Here is a 24,919-nt window from a genome sequence, read left to right as displayed (position 1 = left end):
TTAAAACCCTAAATTCCTTTGGCATTATACTAATTTCCAAAAACCATTGATGACCAAAGTAAAACCACCTTCAGTTGCACTACATGTCCTTGATAGCAAGCAGTGCTACTACTCATATTTGGTAATCTGATTTTTTCCTATCTTTATATTTCAAAACCACAAAAATAATTATTTTTGTGATTATTTTCCTAATTAAATAACCTGTCCATTTCTGAGGCCAGAATTGGTATTCCAACATGGGAAAATACTTTTCTGCCTTGGAAAAATCTCATTAAAGTTAGGGATGATCAGAAGGACATATATTTTCCATACATAGGATTTTAAACCCCGTTTTATATTAAATTTATTGATTAAACTATAAAAGCTATTTCTGTCTGTTTTAGCATTTTGAGATATTTCCAAAGGAAATATTTTCAATAAATTCCTAGAAAATTCCAGTGGTATCCCTAAGCCTTGTTTGGAGTCCACATAAAGTTTCACCTTCATCAAAGGTGGATAAGGACCCCAAATAACCCAAAAACCCTGTCTGTCCAGAATCAAGTTAGAGCAACTCTACATAGCAAAGTTTGTCCAATGAGGCTAGAACTTTGCAGGAGCGCCTAAGACCTCAAATGAGGGTTCTACCCCAAAAATGGGATTTGTGTGACTTAGTTTGCCCACACTCCCTTTGGAAGGAACAGATCTGGTCATATTGGAGTTTTTCCAAGTTTACAAAGCTAAACTTGTCCTCTGGAGCTCAAATTTGGTGGAACTCCATAGTTTACCACCAAAACCAAACGTGTTAAGTCTCAACACCAGTGGTGGGGTGCAACCACCTAAAACCACTGTCGAACACCTTCTCACAGATAGGAAAAAGCCACCTTAGCCACAGCTAAACCAAACTCCTTTGCTTCAAACTCTTAGATGAAGTGGCCAGCACCTGTATCTAACCCCAGTCAACTGGCCCCTCACTGGTTCAAAGTGGGAAGGCTAAAAACCCAAATTTAGAGCTCAGTTCATGACTGGCAGCACGAGTATTTCTTGCCTCCTTTGACCAGCCGAAGCTACCACTAAAACCAAACGGCTAGCCACACCCCCAGCAAGTGCCAGGACATGCTATACACGTCCAAAGTGCCTCAGAGCGCACCAGCATGCCGTGGCATGCCAGAACTGCGCTCTCGGCGTGCTATAGGGAGTCACCGAGGTGGGGGCGACGCCCTCGGCCAATTCCAGCCTCCCCCGAGATGTCCAACCTCTTCCCCGACAACCCATGTGCGTTGGGAAGGCCTCAGGACCCCTTCTCTCGCGCTAGAGCTCGCGCGACGCGTGCCCGCGCACTCCAGAACCGGCCAAGGTTGCGCGGCCACGAATGCACGACTCTCCCCTCTCTCTCTCTGCATCAGATGGTTCGGGCGGTCCAATACCACGTCCTGAGACCGTGGTTTTAACCCCAACCTCTCTCTGCACCCCCATGCGCGCCACGGCGAGTCACCGGTGCTCCCGAATCTGTTCATCGTCGCGGGCCTATAAATAGCCCTCCCCCTCGCTCTAGCACCCCTCAGATAGCTTCACCATGATCACTAGTACCTCCCTAGCCACCCCAGCAAACCAGCAGAGCCCCGGTGCTCGAGATCAACCGAGGCCCCTCCGCCTCAGAGCTCCGGTCGATCTCCGACTACACGACGGCTCTTGCGCCCCTCAACCCACCAAACTGACGCCCTTGATCCCAGGAAGCTTTCCCAGAACTTGCCCGAGCTTTTCCGTGTCTCTAGCCACCTCCTCGACCAGTTCCCGAAACTCCTGCGCCATGGCCTCCTCGTCGTCAGCAAACTCCTGCCTCCCCGTCGTTGTTTCGACCACCAGCAGGTAGGCGACAGTCAGGGAAACCCATTCCCGTGTTCATAGGAGCATGAGCGCGTCGGCAACCTCGGTGGCGTCCTCCTCCTCCTCTCTGGGCGGAGGTAGGAGATGACCCGACAGGTGTGCCCCACCTGTCGGTGGCCCAGCCTCCACCCCCGCACTGGCCTCGGCCACTGACAACAGGGCCCCGCGCGTCTGGTTCAAACCTGACGGCGCGCGCGCCTGCGCAGGTCGTCGGCTGGCCATGGGCCAGCCCAGCTCTGGGCCGACCCAGGCCAGGAGCTGGCCTGTTTTTCTTTTTATTTTAAAACCTGGAGATCTAAGATTTTTATAAAAACATTTAACCAGTGTAAAAATATAATTCTTCCACTATTATTTTTCTAAAAATGTGTAGGATTTAATGATATGCTTAGATAAATTCTATTTTATAATAATAAAAAGGGCTAAAATGGAATAGTTTTGCTTCTGCTTGGTTGTTTTCAAAAATATTTCTTCAAGGAAAATTAAGGCAAATATTTTTAAAATGATATCTGAGATTTATCAGTAATAGGGAACATTTTTTAAAATGACTTTGCAGACTGTTTCTGTGTGAGCTATTCCTTATTTATTGTTTTATCGACGGTAGAAAATCCATGTGACGAGGGAATCGGAGCGGAAGACCTCGAAGACCCCGGATACTTAGCTGACCAAGGCAAGCATCCCTTTGACCATGACTGAGCCTATGTTACTTTGCATGTTAAATAGCAAGTTTTCCCCGTTGCATATGATCATAAGTGCCGGTAATCATTTGATATGATTTTACCGAAGGCTCCCCCCCGGAGTACGTGCATTGAGCTTGACCCTACCCTTGAGGGTCATGCTAATACCATGTTGACAAGTATAGATAGCAGTAGTATTATCATGAGCACGATGTTGTCATAAAGCAAGAGTTTATGAAAACCTCGTCGGGTGCCACTAATGCCCGAGGGTGATGATGAGTTATGTGGTCACTTTCGGTGAAGTGATGCACCCGGTATTTGTGTGAGTAAGGTTTCGGAAATGGGATTAGATTTATGATGTGTCGACCGTCCCAATCTTACCAGTACGACCACGTTACCCCTTATCGGACGGGGCTATGTTAATTACTCTGGTCGGTGCTAGCAAAGAGCCACATTACTAGTGGCAGGAGTGATGTGTGGTCATTCTCGTGATGGGGTCATGCCGGGTAGGACGACTATGCCATTTTCATGAGTTCTAGTCACACCGTTGTTCCCCGCATGGTTGGTACTGTCCAGAGTTGGTGCTCGTAAGACGTACAACATGTGGGTTGGGTACCAATCTAGTGGACCTCTTTGTCTAGTATCGTCAGGGGAAAGGCATTGATCAGGTACTTACCTCGGGTATGTCATATACCACGAGTCGTGGATGACACGGAAGTTTCCCGGATCTCGTGGGTCCAGCGTACTACCTCTGCAGAGTGTAAACTATTCAAATAGCTGTGTCCATGGTCAAGGACAGTTTGTAATCCTGCTTAAACTATGTCCTGATATTTCCGCATAAACCAAGTGTGCGTGAGTGTGTGTGTGTGGTGATAAGAAAAGTGTTTCTATGATAGCAGTGATATGACCAAATTCGATGACTTGGCCTATAGGGTGAACCCGGATGGTTCAGCCCTCGGCAGACATATTGATATCTGTAACCTATTCTTCAAGAGTAATTCTTTAACTTGATGCATATTCATGATCATTCCACCCAGATGAGTTACACTAGAAATGCATGATATTGTTATCCTTCACTTTCGTTGATTATATCGTGGGTTGTTTGCGAGTACATTCAAAGTACTCATTGGCTAGCCACTGGTTATGTTATTGACCAAACATGGAAGGACCGGAGTTTGGAGATGAGTACGTCTTCGGAGACACCCCTGCGAGCTAGGACGCTTCCGAGTCAGAATGCCTATTGGTGTAGGCTTGATGGCATGGGCACCCGCTTAGCCCCTTTGTTTTCCGCTATTAGTGTACTCGTGTGATTTGGGCTTAGGCCCTGTCTTGTGAACTTGACCCTTCGGTCACATCTTGTAATTATCGGTACTTGGATGTAAGACTCTTTATTCAGTATCTGTGTTCGGTGAACATTGATCTCTGGGATCACTGAGCACGGCGATACTCGACTAGTAAGTCGGGATCCCCACATATTTATCTTGGGAGGAGCAGATCTAACTTACAAATCATCAATATCACTAGACATTCTATCAACGCTCCTAGCCAACTCGTCAATTTTGAGTAGTTTTTCCTCTATGGACGCATTGAAAATCTTTTGTGAGTTGATAAACTCTTAGATATTACTCTCTAGATCAGAGGGTAATCTCTTATAATTTCCATGAGTATTGTTGTAGGAGTTGCCAAAGTTATTAGAGGGGTTACTAGGAAAAGGCCTAGGAACATAGTTTCCTCTAAAAGCATTGTCGTTGCCAAAATTATTCCTACCAACAAAATTAACGTCCAAGCTAGCGTTGCTACTCTCCATCAAGGAAGACAATGGCATATAATTAGGATCTAAAGGAGCACTTCTACTAGAAACCAAATTCATTAACTCATCCATCTTAGCACTCAACGAGTTAATTTCTTCTATAACGTGTACCTTCTTACTAGTAGGTGACCTTTCGGTGTGCCACTGAGAGTAGTTCGTCATGATATTGTCTAGAAGTTTTGTGGCTTCTCCTAACGTGATCTCCATGAACGTTCCACCTGAGGCGGAGTCCAAGATATTTCTAGAAGCGAAATTCAAGCCAGCGCAAAAGATTTGTATAATCATCCAAAGACTCAAGCCATGAGCGGGACAATTTCTAATCATCAATTTCATTCTCTCCCAAGATTGTGCAACATGTTCATGATCAAGTCGCTTAAAATTCATGATATCATTACGGAGAGAGATAATCTTAGCTGGCGGAAAATACTTGGATAGATAAGCATCTTTGCACTTGTTCCAAGAATCAATACTATTTTTGGGCAAAGACGAAAACCAAGTTTTTGCTCGATCTCGCAACAAGAAAGGAAAAAGCTTCAATTTAATCACATCATTATCCACATCTTTCTTCTTTTGCATTTTGCAAAGCTCAATGAAGGTATTAAGATGGGATGCGGCATCTTCACTAGGAAGGCTAGATAATTTCTCTTCCATAACAAGATTCAGCAAAGCAGCATTGATTTTCTTGCATGTAAGGATAGCTATGATGTTGAGAAATTACTGCTCAAGTGGAAAGAAAAATCTCTGAACGCTAGGATGAAATACGACCCGAAGTTTGCTACTTCGCCTATCTTTGTGACCGATAAGGATTATGAATTCTCTGTCGACCCTGAGTTAATCACTCTGGTCGAATCTGATCCTTTTCGCAGTTATGAGTCTGAAACGGTAGTAGCCCATCTTACCAAACTGCACGATATAGCCACCCTATTCACTAGTGAGGAAAAGATCCGCCACTACTATATCCTCAAGATGTTAAATCCTTTCTCGCTAAAGGATGATGCTAAGACTTGGTTCACTTCTCTTTCTCCTGGATGTGTGCGTAGCCCCCAGGATATGGTCTACTACTTCTCTGAAAAATATTTCCCTGCCCATAAGAAGCAAGCTGCCTTGCAGGAAATATACAACTTCGCTCAAGATGAAGAAGAGAGTCTCCCACAAGCTTGGGGGAGGCTCATCCAGCTACTGAATGCTTTGCTTGATCACCCTCTTGAGAAGAATGAAATACTTGATATATTCTATAATGGACTTACTGATGCTTCCAAAGACCACCTAGATAGTTGTGTTGGTTGTGTTTTTAGGGAACGAACTGTAGAACAAGCTGAGATTCTACTGAATAACATCTTGTGCAATGAGAATGCTTGGACTATTCCTGAACCACCTCCTAAGCCAACTCCGAAGAAAAGAGGTATTCTATTCCTCAATCCCGAAGATATGCAAGAAGCTAAGAAATCTATGTGAGAGAAAGGCATTAAATATGAAGATGTCAAAAATGTACCACCTACCAAAGAGATCCATGGTCTTGATAACCCAATACAGGTAGTAGAATTAAATTCTGTGCATAGGTTTGATGAGAGTGATATTCCTTTTGATAAACCTGCTAGCTTATGCCTGGATGAATTTGATAACTTTGTTGCCAAACAACAAAGCTTCAATGATTATGTTAGCAGACAATTGGAACAGAATGCTCGTATGCTTAGTCATTTAAGTGCTTGTGTGGACAAAAATGTCAATGATCTTAAGCTTCTGAGTAAACATGCCTCTATGGTTACTACTCAAGTAGAACAAGTACTTAAAGCTCAGAATGACTTGCTCAATGACTTGAATGACAATTCTGTCCGAGTCGTTACTAGAGGCGGTAGAATGACTCAGGAACCTTTGCATCCTGAGGGTTATCCTAAGAGAATTGAACAAGATTCTCAAGAAGTTAGCACTGATGCACCTAGTAATCCTAGAAAGAGGAAGAAAGATGATAGGAACTTGCAGGCTAGCAACCCTATTGCTGCTACACCTGAGAGTCCAAACGATGCCTCTGTTTCTGATGCTGAAACACAATCTGGCGATGAACATGAGCCTAATGATGATATCAATAGTGATGTTCATGTTGATGCTCAACCTAGCAATGATAAGGATGTGGAGATTTAACCTTTTGATCTTGATAACCCACAGCCTAAGAATAGAAGATACGATAAGAACGACTTCGCTTCTAGGAAGCATGGTAAAGAAAGGGAACCATGGGTTCAGAAACCCATGCCCTTTCCTCCCAAACCATCCAAGAAAAGGATGATGAGGATTTTGAGCGATTCGTTGAAATGATCAGACCTGTCTTTCTGCAAATGTGTTTGAAAGATATGCTCAAAATGTCTCCATATGCGAAGTACATAAAAGATATTGTGACTAATAAAAGGAGGATACCTGAGGTTGAGATTTCCATCATGCTGGCTAATTATACCTTCAAGGGTAGAACTCCTAAGAAACTAGGTGATCCCGGTGTGCCCACTATACCTTGCTCCATTAAAGGCAACTATGTTAGAACTGCTTTATGCGACCTTGGAGCAGGTGTTAGTGTTATGCCTCTCTCTCTTTATCGTAGACTTGAACTAGATAAGTTGACACCCACTGAAATCTCTTTGCAAATGGCCGACAAATCAACTGCTTTCCCTATCGGCATTTGCGAGGATGCACCTGTTGTGGTTGCTAATGTCACTATCTTAACACACTTTGTTATCTTGGATATTCCTGAGGACGATGCCATGGCGGTCATCCTCAGAAGACCCTTTTTAAACACTGCAGGGGCTGTTATAGATTGCAACAAAGGCAATGTCACTTTCCATGTCAACGGTAATGAGCATACGGTGCACTTTCCGAAGAAACAATATCGAGTACATTGCATCAATGCTATCGAAAAAACTTCATAGATTCTTATTGGGAGCTTTGAATGCCCTATTCCTTGTGTTAATACGAAGTATGATTTGCTTGTTAGGGAAATACACATCCCCATTGTGGTGACCTAGTGGCTATTCAAAAATTCTCCGTTCTCTTTTGTGATTTGAAATTTTTTGTCGAGGAGACTTGATCAACCTCACCGACGGATTTCTTTCGAAGACCATGAGATGGATGAATCGAGGAGTCACAAACCTCTGTTCCGAGCTTTCACCTTCTGTTGCTTAGAAGAAAAATGATAGATTTAGTTTAGTTTTCCCTGTTTTCTGTTTTAGCGTCCGGTGGAAAAGTACCCCGAAAATAAAAGTTCTCCGAACGTCCTAAAAATCAAGTATGATTTTTTCTGGAATTTTTGAAAAATTCTGAGACAAAGAGCTTGTGTGGGGGCTGCACCAGTGGGCCACAAGCCCTTGGGGCACGGGCACCCCTAGCCCCGCCACCCAGGCTTGTGGGGCCCACAGGCACCCCCTCCACTCATTCTTTCTCTCATCTGGTTCTCCTACCTCCAGAAAAAATCGTTTCGCAGCTCAAACCCGTGTTCTTGATCCTCTTGATGGGATTTTCGATATCTTTGCTCAAATCACCATTCTCTGAACTGTTTTGGGAAAATTACTCCTTGGTAAGTGACTCCTCCATTGGTCCAATTAGTTTTTGCTCTAGTGCCTTATACTCCGTGTATTTTTGCTACCCTGGTGACCAAGTTCTTGAGCTTTGCATGCTGATTTTAGTTGGTCCCTATTAGTTTTCATGCATAATATGGCCTCTAGGAACTTTTGGGAGTCGTTGCTATGAGTTTAGTTGAGCCTTGTTCACTTTTCCTTTGGGTCACTAAAAATTTCAGAAAAGGAAGATGTTCTGGAGGAACTATCATGGTGGTTCCTCAAGCAAGAGAGGTCCCCATCTTGCGATTCTGGAGCCCGATCCTTACCAACCAAGGGACGCGCATGTACAACCATGTGAATGGCCTTCTAATGAATTTATGATTGAGGCAGGTTTGAAAGATGAGTTTGATGCACTTGTTCACAACGTCGGACTCGAAGAATTCAACTCCGATAAATGTGAACAATATGTTGCTCTCAATTCCTCTTTTGTTCGTAGATTCAAATTTTCTGTTGGCCGTGACACAACGGTACTGTTTGATCTCTATGACAAATCGTATACCATGGATTTAGAGGATTTCAATAGAATTTGCAAGATACCTATTTGGGGTAGCCTCAATGATCCTCCTAAATCTTCGGTTAGAGATTTTTTCTTTGGTATAACTGTTGGAGAAACTAGAGATATTACGCAGGCTACCATAGGGAGCATTCATTTTCCTGCCTTGCATTACTATGCCCTCTTCATAGGCAGATGCATTAATGGCAAGATTGAGCATTGTCACCTCTACGCACCCGACCTTAGTATCCTTAAGAACGCAGTAACGGGTGATAAAAGTTTCAACATGGGAGCTATTATAGCAAGGAGGATGAATAAGAATGCTAATGAAGGGGATTTCTTTGGTGGGATCTATGCCATTCGCATAGCAAATTTTCTTGGAGTACCCATCCGCGAAAGAGATCCCCCGCTCCATACAACTTTCCTTGACCGCGTCGCTTTGACACGCTACCAGTGCCTTGAGAGGGATGACGAATCCCTCCTATACCGTTTGATATTTAACGGGCAACGTGTTTTCCATATTACCCTTCCTGCTCTTGCCTTCTTTGACTTTCAGGTAAAACGGAGATATTACATAATCAGAGGAGAGGCAGAGGAGTATGAGAGGGACACAAAAGCTTCTCGTCTCCGTGAGGCAGATATTCACGCAGTGGTTGCAGCGCTCCCGTATAACCCCCATTACGATTGTGGGTTTCGCGAGGACCATCCTTGGGAGTAGACCAACTTAGGTAAAAAGCCTAAGCTTGGGGGAGTACGTGTTCTCACCGGCTTTACATTCTTGCTTATGCTTTCACTTTGTTAGCCGGTGTTCACACTTTGCCACTGTATCATCCATGTTAGTTTATTTTTTTCTCGTTTTCTTTTCATGTGTCTGTCAAGTTTGAAAAAAAAACAAAAATATTTTCTTTTTCTTCTTTTTCTTGTTGGGAGCTTTCCCGTGTAAATAGTTTTATTTTTCTTTGGGTCAAGGTAGAAGATATTGGTTACAATGTTTAGTGGCTCTCGCATGCATATCTGTTAAGCCGTCAAAGAGCCATATTACTCTGTCTTCTCCTTTATGTTTGCCTAATGCAGGAGCACTCTTATTATTGTTCACATCATTCGGTCGTGCAAGTGAAAGGCAATAATGACGATATATGATGAAGTGACTGAGCCTGGAAAAGCTGGTATGAACTCGATCTATTTTGTTTTTGTAAATATGACTAGCTCATCATGCCTGATTCAGCTTTGTTGTGAGAGAAACATGTTTGCAATGACAACTTAGAGATCATAGTTGGTTATGCCATGCTTACTTAGCTAGGAGCTTATAATGGCTAGTCTTGGAAGCCCAGATGAATTTTGAGACGACTGTGTTGTAGTATGATAAGATGGTATCCTCCTTTGAATGATTCAAGTGGCTTGACTTGGCGCATGTTCATGCATGTAGTTGAAACAAAATCAACATAGCCTCTATGATGTTCCTGTTCATGGTGATTTATGTCCTACTCATGCCTGCACTCAATGTTAGTTAATCTCAATGCATTTTGATGACTGTTGTCGCTCTCTAGTTGGTCGCTTCCCAGTCTTTTGCTAGCCTTCACTTGTACTAAGCGGAAATACTGCTTGTGCATCCACTTCCATAAACCCAAAGTTGTTCCATATGAGTCCACCATACCTACCTATATGCGGTATCTACCTGCCATTCCAAGTAAATTTGCATGTGCCACTCTCTAAATCTTCAAGAAATAATCTGTTTTGCATGCCCAAACCGCTCATGTGGTGATAGGGGGCTATCAGTATCTTCCATTCTAGGCGTGTTATCCTCGATATGTGTTTATTCACTATCATTCACGAGAAAGGGGCCGGTAATTGGAATGCCCAGTTCCATGCTCAAATCGAAAAGATAATTGCAAACAAAACTCCCCCAGGATTGATGTTGGTATGGATGGTACCCGAGGATTCGGCTAGCCGTGGAGTGTGATTGATTGGTGGTGGGGGAGTCAAAACTTTACTTTTCTGTTTGGGAACCGCCTATAGCGTGCGTAGCGTGGAAGATGGTGAGAACTCTTAGTCATTGCGTTGACAATGAGAGCATGCCACCCAAAATTAATATCTCTGTTTTAAAAGCTTGAGCTCTGGCACCTCTGCAAGTCAATGCTTCCCGCTGCGAAGGGCGTGTCTATTTATATTCCTGTTGAGTCATCCTCCTCTTACAAAAGCACCAATTAGAGAGCACCTCTATCGTCTTTATGCTTTGCTTATTACTGTGTTGAGTATGACTGTGACTAGATCTTCTTTGCCATGAATTACAATGCTTAGTCAGCCCTTGGTCTTTGAACGTGCTCTGCATTTATATTTTGCGGTCTCAGAAAGAGCTAGCGAGATACCATCTATTCGTACGGCTTCATGTTGTTTTGATTGAAGTGTTGACATTTGAGGCTTATTATTATTTGGTCGCTAGTTGATTATGCCATTGATATGAGTTTACCGTGAGACCTAGATGTCATTTGCTTATGTTGTTTGCTTGTGATCTTGCTGAAATTCTGGTTATGAGTTAGACATAGTTGCAACAACAAGATCAAACAGAGTTCGTCAAAGTTTTTCTTTTGTCTCTTTCAGTTTGTCAACTGAATTGCTTGAGGACAAGCAAGGCTTTATGCTTGGGGGACTTCATACGTCTTCATCGTATCTACTTTTCCGAACTCTTTTGCCCTTGTTTTGGACTCTAATTTGCATGATTTGAATGGAACTAACCCGGACTAATGCTGTTTTCAGCAGAATTGCCATGGTGTTGCTTTTGTGCAGAAATAAAAGTTCTCGGAATGACCTAAAAATTTACGGAGAATTTTTCTGGAATTAATGAAAAATACTTCCGCAAAGATCCGCCGGAGGAGGTGAGCCAGTGGGCCACAAGCACAGGGGGCGCGGCCACCCCCTGGCCGCGCCGTGAGGGCTTGTGGGGCCCACGAGGCTCCACCGCCTCCAATCTCAGCTCTGTATATTCCGTTTTGCCCGGAAAAAATTCAGGGAGAAGGATTCATCGCGTTTTACGATACGGAGGCGCCGCCACCTCTTGTTCTTCATCTGGAGAGTAGATCTGGAGTCCGTTCTGGGCTCCGGATAGGGGAAATCGTCGCCATCGTCATCATCAACCTTCCTCAATCGCCAATTCCATGATGCTCTTCACCGTTCATGAGTAATCTCATCGCAGGCTTGCTGGACGGTGATGAGTTGGATGAGATCTATCATCTAATCGAGTTAGTTTTGACGGGGATTGATCCCTCGTATCCACTATGTTCTGAGATTGATGTTGCTACTACTTTGCCATGCTTAATGCTTGTCACTAGGGCCCGAGTGCCACGATTTCAGATCTGAACCTATTATGTAGTCGCCAATATATGTGTGTTTTAGATCCTATCTTGCAAGTTGTATTCACCTACTATGTGTTATGACCCAGCAACCCCGGAGTTACAATAGCCGGAACCATTCCCGGAGATGACCATAGTATGAGGAGTTCATGTATTCACCAAGTGTTAATGCGTTGGTCCGGTTCTTTATTAAAAGGAGAACCTTAATATCCCGTAGTTTCCATTAGGACCCCACTACCACGGGAGGGATGGACAATAGATGTCATGCAAGTTCTTTTTCCTAAGCACGTATGACTACATACGAAATACATGCCTACATTAGATTGACGAACGGGAGCTAGTTACTTTGCCGCTACTGCTGTTACTCTCTTGCTACTACTGTTACTTTGCTTCTACTGATTACTATTGCTACTACTGCTTTCATACCACCTTGCTACTTAAACTTTGCTGCAGACACTAAATCTTTGAGGTGTGGTTGAATTTACAACTCAACTCCTAATACTTGAGAATATTCTTTCGCTTCCCCTTGAGTCGAATCAATAAATTTGGGTTGAATACTCAACCCTCGAAAACTATTGCGATCCCCTATACTTGAGGGTTATCACCCATGCACGCCATTAACGCCGTGCCTCGCGCTCCTACAACTAGAAAGAGAAGGTGAAGAGGAGGAAGAAGTGAGGTAGGATGCGAGGTAGAAGAGAAAGGAACCGTGATCGCTTTTTATAGCCCCGGTCTAGCATACGGTGAGCGAAGTCCAGGAGGCCGCGCGCTGCTAGATCACCGGCGTCCAGGAGGGAATCCGACAGCAGTGTCGACCGGCGTTGGCCCGCGATGGGAGTGCCCTCTGCGTCGGCCTTGTGCACGCCGTGCACTATCGTTGTAGGGTGTTTTACACCCTAGGAGCTAGGCGTAAACAGTGCCTAGCCGCACTCCGAGCGGCACAGGAGTGAGAGAGAGTGAGAGAAGTTGGCTGGATGAAGAAGAAGAAGAAGGCTGCTAGTGGGCCGTGGTCCCACTTGCCGGTGAAGGCGGTCACTGTTCATCTTGGTGCCCCAAGCATTTTCAGAAAAAGGAAATTCAGCTTTTTCTAAAAATGATAGGGCTACCCAGTGATCCCCGCGTGTAGAGTAGATCCCGTGATATTTGTGTATCGATCTGGATGTACCAGTTTTGGTGCCCTTAACTCGATTGTTTTCAACCACAGGGTTAAAACCAAGCCCAGAAGTTTTCATAGGAGGCGTAGTAGTAATAGTTGTTGTGCTACGCTAACCCTCGGAATCTCGAGGACGAGATTCTTCTAAGGGGGGAAGGTTTGTAACACCCCAAAAATCGGGTTATCGATCTTTGTGTTGTTATTCCTTCCAAGTTTTTCTCTCCCAAATTTTTCCTCTGGAATTTGGCAAATGACCAGGTGAATCCAGTCTATCCTCAATATCTCAGTGCCTTTACCATGTCCTTGTGCCATCTTGCTCTTGTTGAGTAAACCCCGAACCTCTTTGAAACCCTAGCTCCGAAATATTAGAATTGGGAATCCTGTCGTTGTTTTTGCAAAGGAGCCATCATTTCCCTTTCTCTGATCATTCTCCAATTATTCCCACAGATCATTCTTCCCTCATAGACCCTAGATGTGAAAAAATATTGCCAAGTCATATGCAATATTTTTCTTCTAGAATTAATTCCTGTTTCTGCCTTTCTGAAGAATTAAATCCAAGAAAATATCTATCCATCTCCCACGGTCATGAAAACTTGTAGAGATATTCTTTATGATCATATTAAGCTCTCATAAAATATTGGCCATCAATAAGTAGGGAAAAATGACTTTTTCCTATTTAAAGCCAATATTCCAATTTGGGGCCTTTCCAAAGGAACTACCATTTTGGTAGCTAGGCAAAATCCCAAATAATTTATGGAGCTTCTCATATCCATATATTCATCCTTTCCATCAAAATATCAAGTTCCCCAATTCAAAATTGAGCACAACATCCTTTGCAGATTCTATCCAGATTTTCTGTTTGCAAAGGAAGTGCTTGATTCCTTGTCTCCCTTTAGCTTAAATTTTGCAGAGTAGTTCGTTATGATAAATCATCCCTGTCCACCAAAATTTAGCCCATTCCATCAATCCATTCTTCCTCAGTAAATTATTTAAGATTTTGTCCAGATTGAAGCAGTGTGAAGGAAGTACGATTTATATTTGTGCAAATGGTATGAAACTTTACAGTGACTTCATATGCCCAAATCACGAGTCTCCTGCATGTTTCAGCCAATTCGACTTAGCCAATTAACCCCAGCATCATCTTCTTTATTTCTGGTCAGTATGCCAAGTTACAAAGGAAGTACCCTCTAGACTTATTGGATTATGCTGAATTTTGGCTAGGACAGTGACCTTAGTGAGTGGTCAACCTCAGCCAAATATCATGCCAAGAGGTGCATTGTGGTGGCCACACCACAACACAAACACCTTGCTGTTGGAAACTATTTGGCCTTGGTTTTGTCACATCATTGCTCCCCAGTGCTATCCTGATGCATAGGTCAACTCAGAACGGTGTGTAGATAAGCCTAGACATGATTTGAGAGATTGTGGGGCATGGCAATGCCGTGGCACCGTGGTGACCACGTGCATAGAGTGCGAAAACAGAGCTTCGTGGGTTTGAGTTGACGGGAGCTTGTCTCCAGCAGGTTCTAACTTGTCCGGGAGTGTCGTAGAGTTTCACCCGGCGTGCCTGAACCCTCTAGAGCCCTCTCCCCCTCATCCCCTTGCCCCTGGAGGTGTATGCCGAGGGAATCCCGTGATGGATTCTTGGAGCTTCTCCCGGCGTCGCGGGAGACCCTCCCCGCAGCTATATTAGGGCGTGCCCGAGCCTCTGATGTTCTCGAGCAACCTCCCAAGCCCCTCCCTAAGCCCTCTGGTGATCCCTATGGCCGAATGCCCGAGCAGCCGCCATCGGACCCCCATGGAAATATTGGCTCAAGAGCTCTCCCCCTCTCCTCTACTCATGGTCACAGCATCCCCAAGCGCTGGTGAAGCCGCCACCGTTCTCCATTTCTCTGGGGAAGCCCCGAGGCACCGGTGCCACGGGCGCTCGTCGGCCACCGCGTCCTATCCAGCCGTGGTGGTGCTGTGGTCTGCCTCCGGCGACCCTATGACCCCCCGGGCACGACGAGTAGCAACGGAGTCCCTGCGCTTGCTGGCCGGTCCTCCCGCGGCCGCTAGCTGCCGGCTGACCAGCGGCCCGATCTCCTCTGTCCCCGCGGGGAGAGGAAGAAGAAGCGAGGAGGAGGAGAGAGAGAAATGGGGTAGGGCCCTCGTGTAAGAGAGAGAGGGAGTGGATAAGGCGGGCCCGACCCGTCAGAGAGAGAGAGAGGTCAAACCCCGGGCCCGTGTAGTTTAAGTGGAAACGTATTTTCGACAATACGTTTTCGCTTTTTGAAAGCGTACTTTGCTTCGTCCTAGAGCCATAATACATTGTCTCTGAATTGATAACGTACTGCAGCAAATGCGCTTTCTGTTTAAACCCCGCCAGTCGAATCTTCTATGTTGTGCACGTTCGCCAGTTAGCAGCAGAAATGTACACATTTCTATTTGCTTCTCTGCCTAACAAACGAACGGCCATAACTTTTCGCTCGTAGTTGCGATTGAGTTAAAACCAGCGTCCACGTCTTCATCTCATCGAGCCCGTTTCGATAATATGATTTTCATAATATGTGTGCACAGTGGTAATGACTGTTTTCACCTTGCCCTCTGATTGAGCCCTCCAAGAGGGAAACCTCTCCGGCAAATCTTCCCGGTGTTTTATCGCGCTTCCGCCCGGAGTATTCGTTGACCCTCAGGCAAGCCAACCTCTTACCATGAGTTCCGGACTTGTGTGATAACTTTGCTTGCACTCTGTGTGTTTATCTATATTACCTGTTAGCATGCATTTGCATATAACGGTGATGGCATTAGGACTAGTCACTAGTATTACTTTCCATCTAATATATGCCCTCAAACCTTACTCTATGATGCTCTTACATATTAAATTTATAATGCTTATGTCCGAGTATATAGTGATATGCTGTGTGTGACTTTGACGACCCCTTGCTCGCATTTTCTTCAATAATGGCACTATGCCTGAGTCTGAGCTGTTTCCGGCGGTCCGAGGTGGATGCCAAGTTTATATTCTTTTGTCAGCACCTGTCCCGTGTTCTGAGCTGCTTTTCGGCCGTCGCGGGCAACTGTTGAATTTCTTTCCGTGGCGGTGACCCTATGCTCTGAGTTGTTCTTAGGTCGTCTTAGGGAACTGCTACATTCTTTTTATCAACACCGTCTCATGCTCTGAGCTACTTTCCAGCCGTCTTGAGTCAGGGTTGAGTTATTCCGGTAACGTCCCAGATCTCTGTTGTAAAGACCGTTCTCGTGGCTTCCGATTTATTTGCTGATTTTATGCGAGGGTTCCGAAGGTCTAACGTATAGCTAGAATCTGTAAAGTATTATTTTCCCAGTTACATTTTACTGTTGAATATTATAGTCTATGATTACTTTGTATTTCATCCAACAGATTATGAAAATGGTTTAACAGTAGTGGCTTGATCTTATTAATTATCGTATTGCTTTGACATCGTAGTATCAGCTATGACAGATAATATTCGGGATAAGATACCTAGTTGGTTGATCGGAGTCACCTATCCAGGCTCATCAGTGCAACAAAATTTGCCAATATGGGATGGCCTTGACTTGGTCTGATCGCGTGCTCTTTCACCGTTACCTCCAAAGAGGGAGGGTTATGCACGCGTGCTACCCTGATCAGGTAGGCGGTGATAAACCTGTGAGCCAGTTGAGTTGTTTGTGCCGGTGTCCCGGATGGGACATTTTAGTTTGGCCACGACGGTGGCAGGTGTCATAAGGATACAGGGCCACCCAGGGCAGGACTCCGGGGGAGAAGGATTGCCGGTGGTACGATGTAAGAGTCACGGTGAGGCAGGTTTCGTTGGAGCAACACTGGTCCACCCGAATGGGATCACGAGGTCAGTGCTCCATAGTGTGGGTAAAGTATGCAACCTCTGTAGAGTGTCAAACCTATTCGAATAGCCGAGTCCACGGTATTGGAAAGCCCGACCAGACCTCAATAGATGGTCAACCATATTAGTGTTAGTAATGATGGTAGAACTCGTCTCGTGTGAACACCAGAGGATGTTGATAACATGAGGTGTTGGCCAAGAGAAGGCTATATGATGAATGGTTAGATGACCATGCGATGGGATTTGGATCCATTCCGATTAGATTACGAGTATGTCGAGGGTTGTGGGACAACCTAGAAGAGAGTAAGTTGATATTCGGTGACAGTAAGCTGGTTAAGCACTTTTTGTGATCCTTTCCATGCTAGTGAGGTAGATTACATGTTTATTCCATGTCATGGTGTGCTTGATACATATTTTTCCTGTTAATTCCATGCCATGCTTGGAATAGCTATTATATAATTATTATGCTTGCTTTTTTATCTCCTGTTTGGATGCTATGTATTTGGTTGTCTTGCGAGTACATTCAAAGTACTCAGGTGGCCTTGCACGTGGCCAGTTGCAGGAAAAGACTCGTCATGCTAGATCGTAACCCAGCCAGTCCTGTGAGTTATAGAGCCCAGCCAGGGACGTCGTTGCCGCTGTATCAAGACCTCTGCTGTCATTTAGTTAGCGTTGGAGTCATGTAATATTGTTGTAAGCAACAGTATTGTAATACTCCATTATATTAATAAAGCCTTTTTTGCCTGGTATTGTTGTATCAGGTCTTTGGCGTGCGTCCGGCCTTATCCTGGGGACGGATGTGCGTCGGCCCTCTATCGGATTGCCACAAGACCCCGCTAGCTGGTACACTTGTTAGAGTAGTGACCCTTCTGACCACACTTGTGACAAGTCACCTCTTACAACAAACAGAATTGGGGTTGAGGATTTCCTTGCTTCTGCTGCTCATACTTCTACTAGAAAGCTGGGTTTGGTGGGTGGGAAGAACCACGACCACCAGACTGCTTGAACTGTTGAGGTTGCCGAGGAGGAGGAGAAACCCAGAACTTCTGCTGTTTTGGAACCACCAGAGTTGAGGAAGAGGAACCGGAGTCTCTAAAACGCTACCTTGAGTTCTCAACTTTAAAGAAGGCTGACTCATCCCTAAGAGCGAAGTTGTAGAACTGGTCGAACTCAAGAGGATCGTGCAAGGCAAGGGCCAGCTACAAGTCTTACTTCAGACCACCACAGAACTAATAAATCTTGCTCTTCTGATTTGGAATGTCTTTCTTAGCATAACAAGCTAGATCCTGGAACTCCACATTGTAGTTGTACACAGACAAACTCCCTTGCTTCAAGTGCTTGATTTTCTCACGCATATTTTCCACAAAACTTGTTGTAATATAGTGATCCTGAAATCCCTGCAGAAATCATCCCAGCTAATCACTCTGTCGCCTCTAGAATCTTTCAATTACTGCCACCATTCTGCTGCTTACCCCTTGAGTTGGAGAGTCGCAAACTTGACAAAGTCCTCTGGTGTGACATTACTACACTCGATGTGTTTGTTCATGTCATGGAGCCAGTCATCCGCATCAAATGGCCGGTCATAGGAGGTGAAGGACTTCGGCCAATTTGCCAAGAATTGATTCAAAGAAGCAAATTGCTAACCACCATTGTTGAAATTACCCTGTTGCCCTTGGTTCCTCTCTTGCAACAACTTGAGCAACATTTGAGTGTTTCATTGGTTGCCGCCATCATAGCTTGCCATGCCTCTTGAGGAGGAGGCGGAGGGGGTGGTGGAGGGTTTGGATGTTCACCCTCAAGACCCGAATTCTTCCAAGTTGGTGGAGCCATCCTAGAGACGGACAACAACATTAAACCAGAGATGAAAATTCAAATATGAAGCTGATTCAATGGACAAACATATCTGAACAAGAATTCTTGTAACTGCACTCGAATTAAAGTTAGTAAGAATGCTTCCTCAAAAGTACTGTCGACAACATCTAATTCAAAGCCACTTGGAAATGTCAAGTATGAGCTAGGATTTCTTGGAACAAATGTATATTCCCAACATACATCTGATGAAAGAATGCCTAAGTTACTAATGGAATTCCCACGTGAGAACTTCCGAAATTTCTAGTCATGCAATCTGGTCCACGGATACAAGTAGAAAATTCATCACTCAACTCCTAGCAATAACACAAACCCGCTGAGAGTATCACATCCATCAACACATAACCATAATTTCGGAAACTCATCTATCTCGGACCCTCGTAATCACAATGATACTAAGTATGGTAGTACATCCGAACGCTCGCAACTAGTACAGGGGATGCCGGACTCCTCTCGCCACTATCAGTATTGAAGAAATTTCGAACATCCTCTGTCCCGGGATACTAAGAAATCTGAACGGTAATGATGTGCACAAGAATCCCCTGGAGCTCAACTCCCCTAAAGAAATCAAGTTAGACACGAGGCACCAATGCAGAAATCCGTCACATTGATATCATATAGATTCCAAAATATCCGTGTGATCCTATATATTTTTTTGAGCGAGAAGAGGAGCAGAATAAAATTTCCTAAGTCTTGAACCTCACCAGCGAATATATGAGGAGTAAAAAGAAACCTACTCTCCGATATAACTAAGACTCAAATTTTTTATACTAGACTCGTCTCGGCCAAGTTCGATCAACCAAAAGCTCCTATGGTCGTAAGGCTCTGATTACCAACTTGTAACGTCTAAGATGCGACACTTTCTTATTTGTGGGCGAGGCCTCAAAAGGGGAAAGGGGCACATCTAAGCGTTTCGCAAGAACAGTAAACATTGAAATACATACAAGAGTGATGAGTATAAGATTTGGCTTACACCCGCCAGAAATTAAGTTACAAGTTCCACACAACATTTACTCAAATCATTCAGAAGGCAGGGTCCGACTACGGACAAGATAAATGACAAAAGCAATGTTCCCACCTCACTAGGCCCACGATCACGACCAAGGACCTCTAGTCATCGGGATACGTCACGTATAGATGACCATTGTCCTTGTCCAACTCTCACTTTAGCTCGGTGCTGCCTCTTGAGCTTGCGTTAGTTTTTCCCTTGAAGAGGAAAGGGTGATGCAGCACATGAGCAGCAAGTATTTCCCTCAGTTTGAGAACCAAGGTATCAACCCAGTAGGAGAATCGCGTCAAGTCAGAAGTACGTGCGCAAACACAAAAGAGCTTGCACCCAACACTATAAAGGGGTTGTCAATCCCTTCAAGATTGATTGCAAAGTGAGATCTGAAGGCGGAAAGTGCAACGAAGTACAAGTGTAAGGCTGAAAATATGGTGTGAAGTAGACCCAGGGGCCATAGTGTTCACTAGAGGCTTCTCTCAAAATAGCAAATATTATGGTGGGTGAACAAATTACTCTCAAGAAATTGATAGAACCGCGCAAAGTCAAGACGATATCTAAGGCAATGATCATACATATAGGCATCACGTCCGAGACAAGTAGACCGACACTTTCTGAATCTACTACTATTACTCCACACATCGACCGCTATCCAGCATGCATCTAGTGTATTGAATTCATGACAAACAGAGTAATGCTTTAAGCAAGATGACATGATGTAGAGGGATAAACTAAAACCAATGATGAAAACCCCATCTTTTTACCCTTGATGGCAACAACACGATGCGTGCCTCGCTACCCCTTTTGTCACTGGGTGAGGTCACCGCACGGTATGAACCCAAAACCAAGCACTTCTCCCGTTGCAAGAATAATAGATCAAGTTGGCCAAACAAAACCCACAACTTGAACAGAATTACAAGGATATGAAGTCATGCATAAGAGAGATCAGAAGAAACTCAAATAAGATTCGTAGATATTATGATCATAAATCCACAATTCATCGGATCTCGACAAACACACCGCAAAAGAAGATTACATCGGATAGATCTCCATGAAGATCATGGAGAACTTTGTATTGAAGATCCAAGAGAGAGAAGAATCTATCTAGCTACTAGATATGGACCCGAAGGTCTACGGTGAACTACTCACGCATCATCACAGAGGTCATGGTGTTGATGAAGAAGACCTCCGTATCCGAATCCCCCCTCCGGCAGGGCACCAGAACATGCCCCAGATGGGATCTTGCGGAGACAGAAGTTTTGGAATTTTTCTGGATTTATAGGCGAAAGAGGTAGGGCGGACGTGCCACACGGGGCCCACAAGCCTACTGGGCACGGGCCTCCCTCGCCGCGCCTAGGGGGCTTGTGGGGTCCCCTGCTGGCCCCAACCTTGGTTCTCAAGTCTGGTGTGTATCTTCTGTTTCGGAAAAAATCTTTTCGGAAGTTTTATTCCACTTGGACACCGTTTAAAATCCTTCTCTGAAAAGTGTCAAAAACACGGAAAAACAGGAACTAGCACTTGGCACTGAGTTAATAAGTTAGTCCCAAAAAAGATATAAAAGGCATACAAAACATCCAATGTTTGACAAGATAATAGCATGGAATTATCAAAAATTATAGATACGTTGGAGACGTATCAAGCATCCCCAAGCTTAACTCCTGCTCGTCCTCGAGTAGGGAAGTGATAAAGACTGAATTTTTGATGTGGAATGCTACCTAGCATAGTTGTCCTTTGTAACTTCTTTCATGTGACATGAATGTTTAGGTCCATAAGATTCAAAACAATAGTTTTCTATTTACATGAAAACAATAATACTTCAAGCAAACTAGCAAGGTAATGATGAACTTTCGAAATAACAAGGCCAAAGAAAGTTATCCCTACAAAATCATATAGTATGGCTATGCTCCATCATCCTCACACAAATAATGTAAATCATGCACAACTCCGGTATTGGCCAAGTAATTGTTTTCGCACTCTTACTTTCTCAAACCTTTTGCAACTATCACGCAATACATGAGCGTGAGCCATGGATATAACACTATAGGTGGACTAGAGTGTGGTGGTGGTTGTGAGACAAAAAGGAGAAGATGGTCACATTGACTCGGCGTATCAAAGGACTATGGAGATGCCCATTAATAGATGTCAATGTGAATGAGTAGGGATTGCCATACAAAGGATGCACTAGAGCTATAAGTATGTCAAAGCTCAAAAGGAGAACTAGTGGGTGTGCATCCAACTTGCTTGCTCACGAAGACCTAGGGCAATTTGAGGAAACCCATCCTTGGAATATACAAGCCAAGTTATATAGTAAAGATTCCCACTAGTATATGGTGGTGACAAAGCAAGAGGCTCTCAATCATGAAGAACATGCTGCTATTATGAAGCACAAGTGTGGAAAAAGATAGTAGCATTGTCCCTTCTCTCTTTTTCTCTCTATTTTTGGGCACTTTGGCCTCTTTTTCTCTTTTTTTATGTGGGCAACTTTGGCCTCTTTTATTTTATTTCCTCACATGGGACAATGCTCTAATAATGATGATCATCACACTTTTATTTACTCACAGCTCCAAGCTTAGAAGGATGATGACTCTATAGGGAATGCCTCCGGCAGTGTACCGGGATGTGCAACGATCTAGCTTGGCGTATGACGTTGAAACATCTCGCTAGCTATCTTAAAATCATGTAATGGCAATATGAGAGTTACGACACAAGTCATGAGACGGAACGGTGGGAGTTTCATGGCAATATATCTCGGAATGGCTATGAAAATGCCATAGTAGGTAGGTATGGTGGCTGTTTTGAGGAAGGCATATGGTAGGTTTGTGCACCGGCGAAATTGCGCGACAGTAGAGAGGCTAGCAATGGTGGAAGGTGAAAGTGCATTTATACCATGGACTCAAATTAGTCATGAAGAACTCACATACTTGTTGCGAAAGTTTTTATTAGTAATCGAAACAAAGTGCTAAACGCATACTCCTAGGGGAAGGGTTGGTAGGTGTAAACCATCGCGGGATCCCGACCGCAACACAAAGGATGACAATCAAAAGATCAATTATGCTCCGACTTCCTAACATAGCGGTTCACCATACGTGCATGTTACGGGAATCACTAACCTCAACACAAGTATTTCTAGATTCACAACAACCAACTAACATAACTCTTAATATTACCAAATCCACGTCTCAAAACTAATTGAGAGGAATCGAACTTCTCTTTCTACTCAGTGCACATGAAAATGGAAGTTTTTGTATCCTCTTTGGGTACCTATCACCTTTGGGACTACTTTCTTAGCACAAACCAACTACCAAGTCACGCACCGCCGTGCTCTAAAAGATCTAAGTGAAGCACCTAGAGCAAAATTATCTAGCTCAAAAGATATAAGTGAAGCACAATGAGCATTCTAGCAAATTCACGATGAGTGCATGTCTCTCTCAAAAGGTGTGCAGCAAGGATGATTGTGACACAACAAAAATAAAAGACTCCTACGATACAAGACGCTCCAAGAAAAACACATATCATGTGGTGAATAAAAATATAGCTCCAAGTAATGTTACCGATGGATTAAAGACGAAAGAGGGGATGCCTTCCCGGGGCATCCCCAAGCTTAGTCTTTTGGTGTCCTTGAATTTGGCTTGGGATGCCTAGGGCATCCCCAAGCTTGAGCTCTTTCCACTCTTTATCCCTTTGTCCATGAGAACATCACCCAAAACATGAAAACTTCACGACACAAAACTTAAACAGAAACTCGTGATATCATTAGCACAAGAAAACAAACTACCACCTCTTTAGGTACTGTAGAAATCTTGATTTCTATTTATATTGGAGTTAGATTATTGTATTCTCACTTTTCCATGGCTAGTACCCCCCCGATACTATCCATAGTTTCATCAAAACAAGCAACCAACTAAAAAAAACAGAATCTGTCAAAAACAGACCAGTCTGTAGCAATCTGTATACTTCGTATACTTCTGGTACCTCAAAAATTCTAAACAATTATGACTGCCAGGGCAGAAGGCGTATCAACCAGCAGCAAAAATAATCAACTCAAAAGCTCTTTATTAATAAAAATGAAAAATAATCTCGTGAGCGAAAAGTTTCTGTCTTTTTCCAGCAGGACCAAACAACCATCACCAAGACTAGTCATAAAGGTTTTGCTTGGCTCAAACACAAAAAGAAACACAAAAGACACTATTATAACAGAACTATGATGGCGTGGACGCAACAAAACAGAAAGAAAAAGATAAATTCATTGGGTTGCCTCTGATACGTCTCCATCGGATCTACTTTTCCAAACTCTTTTGCCCTTGTTTTGGACTCTAATTTGCATGATTTGAATGGAACTAACCTGGACTAACGCTGTTTTCAGCAAAATTGCCTTGGCGTTATTTTTGTGCAGAAATCAAAGTTCTCCAAACGTCCTAAAAATTTACGGGGAGCAGATTTGGAAAATATCAAAAATATCTGCGCCAAGTTCCACCTCAGGGGGTGGGCCAGTGGGCCACAAGCCCCTGCTCCGCCACCACCCCCTGGTGACGGTGGGCAGGCTTGTGGGGCCCACAGGCACCTGCTGCCCCCAACTCCAGCTCTATAAGTTGCCTTTCGTCCCATAAAAAATAAAAAAGAGAAGTTTTTCGTCGCGTTTTCGATATGGAGGAGCCACCACCTCCTGTTCTTCATCTGGAGGGCAGATCTGAAGTCCTTCTTGCGCTCCGGAGAGGGGAAATCGTCACCATCGTCATCATCAACCTTCTTCCCTCTCCAATTCCATGAAGCTCTTCGTCGTTCGTGAGTAATCTATTCGTAGACTCGCTCGGCGGTGATGAGTAGGATGAGATTTATCATGTAATCGAGTTGGTTTTGATGGCGATTGATCCCTAGTATCCACTATGTTCTGAGATTGATGTTGCTACTCCTTTTCCATGCTTAATGCTTGTCATTAGGGCCTCAGTGCCATGATTTCAGATCTGAAATAATTATGTTGTCACCAATATATGTGTGTTTTAGATCCGATCTTGCAAGTTCTAGTTACCTACTATGTGTTATGATCCGGCAACCCCGGAGTGACAATAACCGGAACCAGTCCCGGTGATGACCATAGTTTGAGGAGTTCATGTGTTCACCAAGTGCTAATGCGTTGGTCCGGTTCTTTATTAAAAGGAGAACCTTAATATCCCGTAGTTTCCTTTTGGACCCCGCTCCCGCGGGAGGGATGGGTAATAGATGTCATGCAAGTTCTTTTCCCTAAGCACGTATGACGACACACGGAATG

This window comes from Hordeum vulgare, chromosome 3H (genome assembly GCF_904849725.1).
Source record: "Hordeum vulgare subsp. vulgare chromosome 3H, MorexV3_pseudomolecules_assembly, whole genome shotgun sequence".
In the NCBI taxonomy this organism is placed as follows: domain Eukaryota; kingdom Viridiplantae; phylum Streptophyta; class Magnoliopsida; order Poales; family Poaceae; genus Hordeum; species Hordeum vulgare.
Note: the sequence above shows the minus strand (reverse complement) of the source record.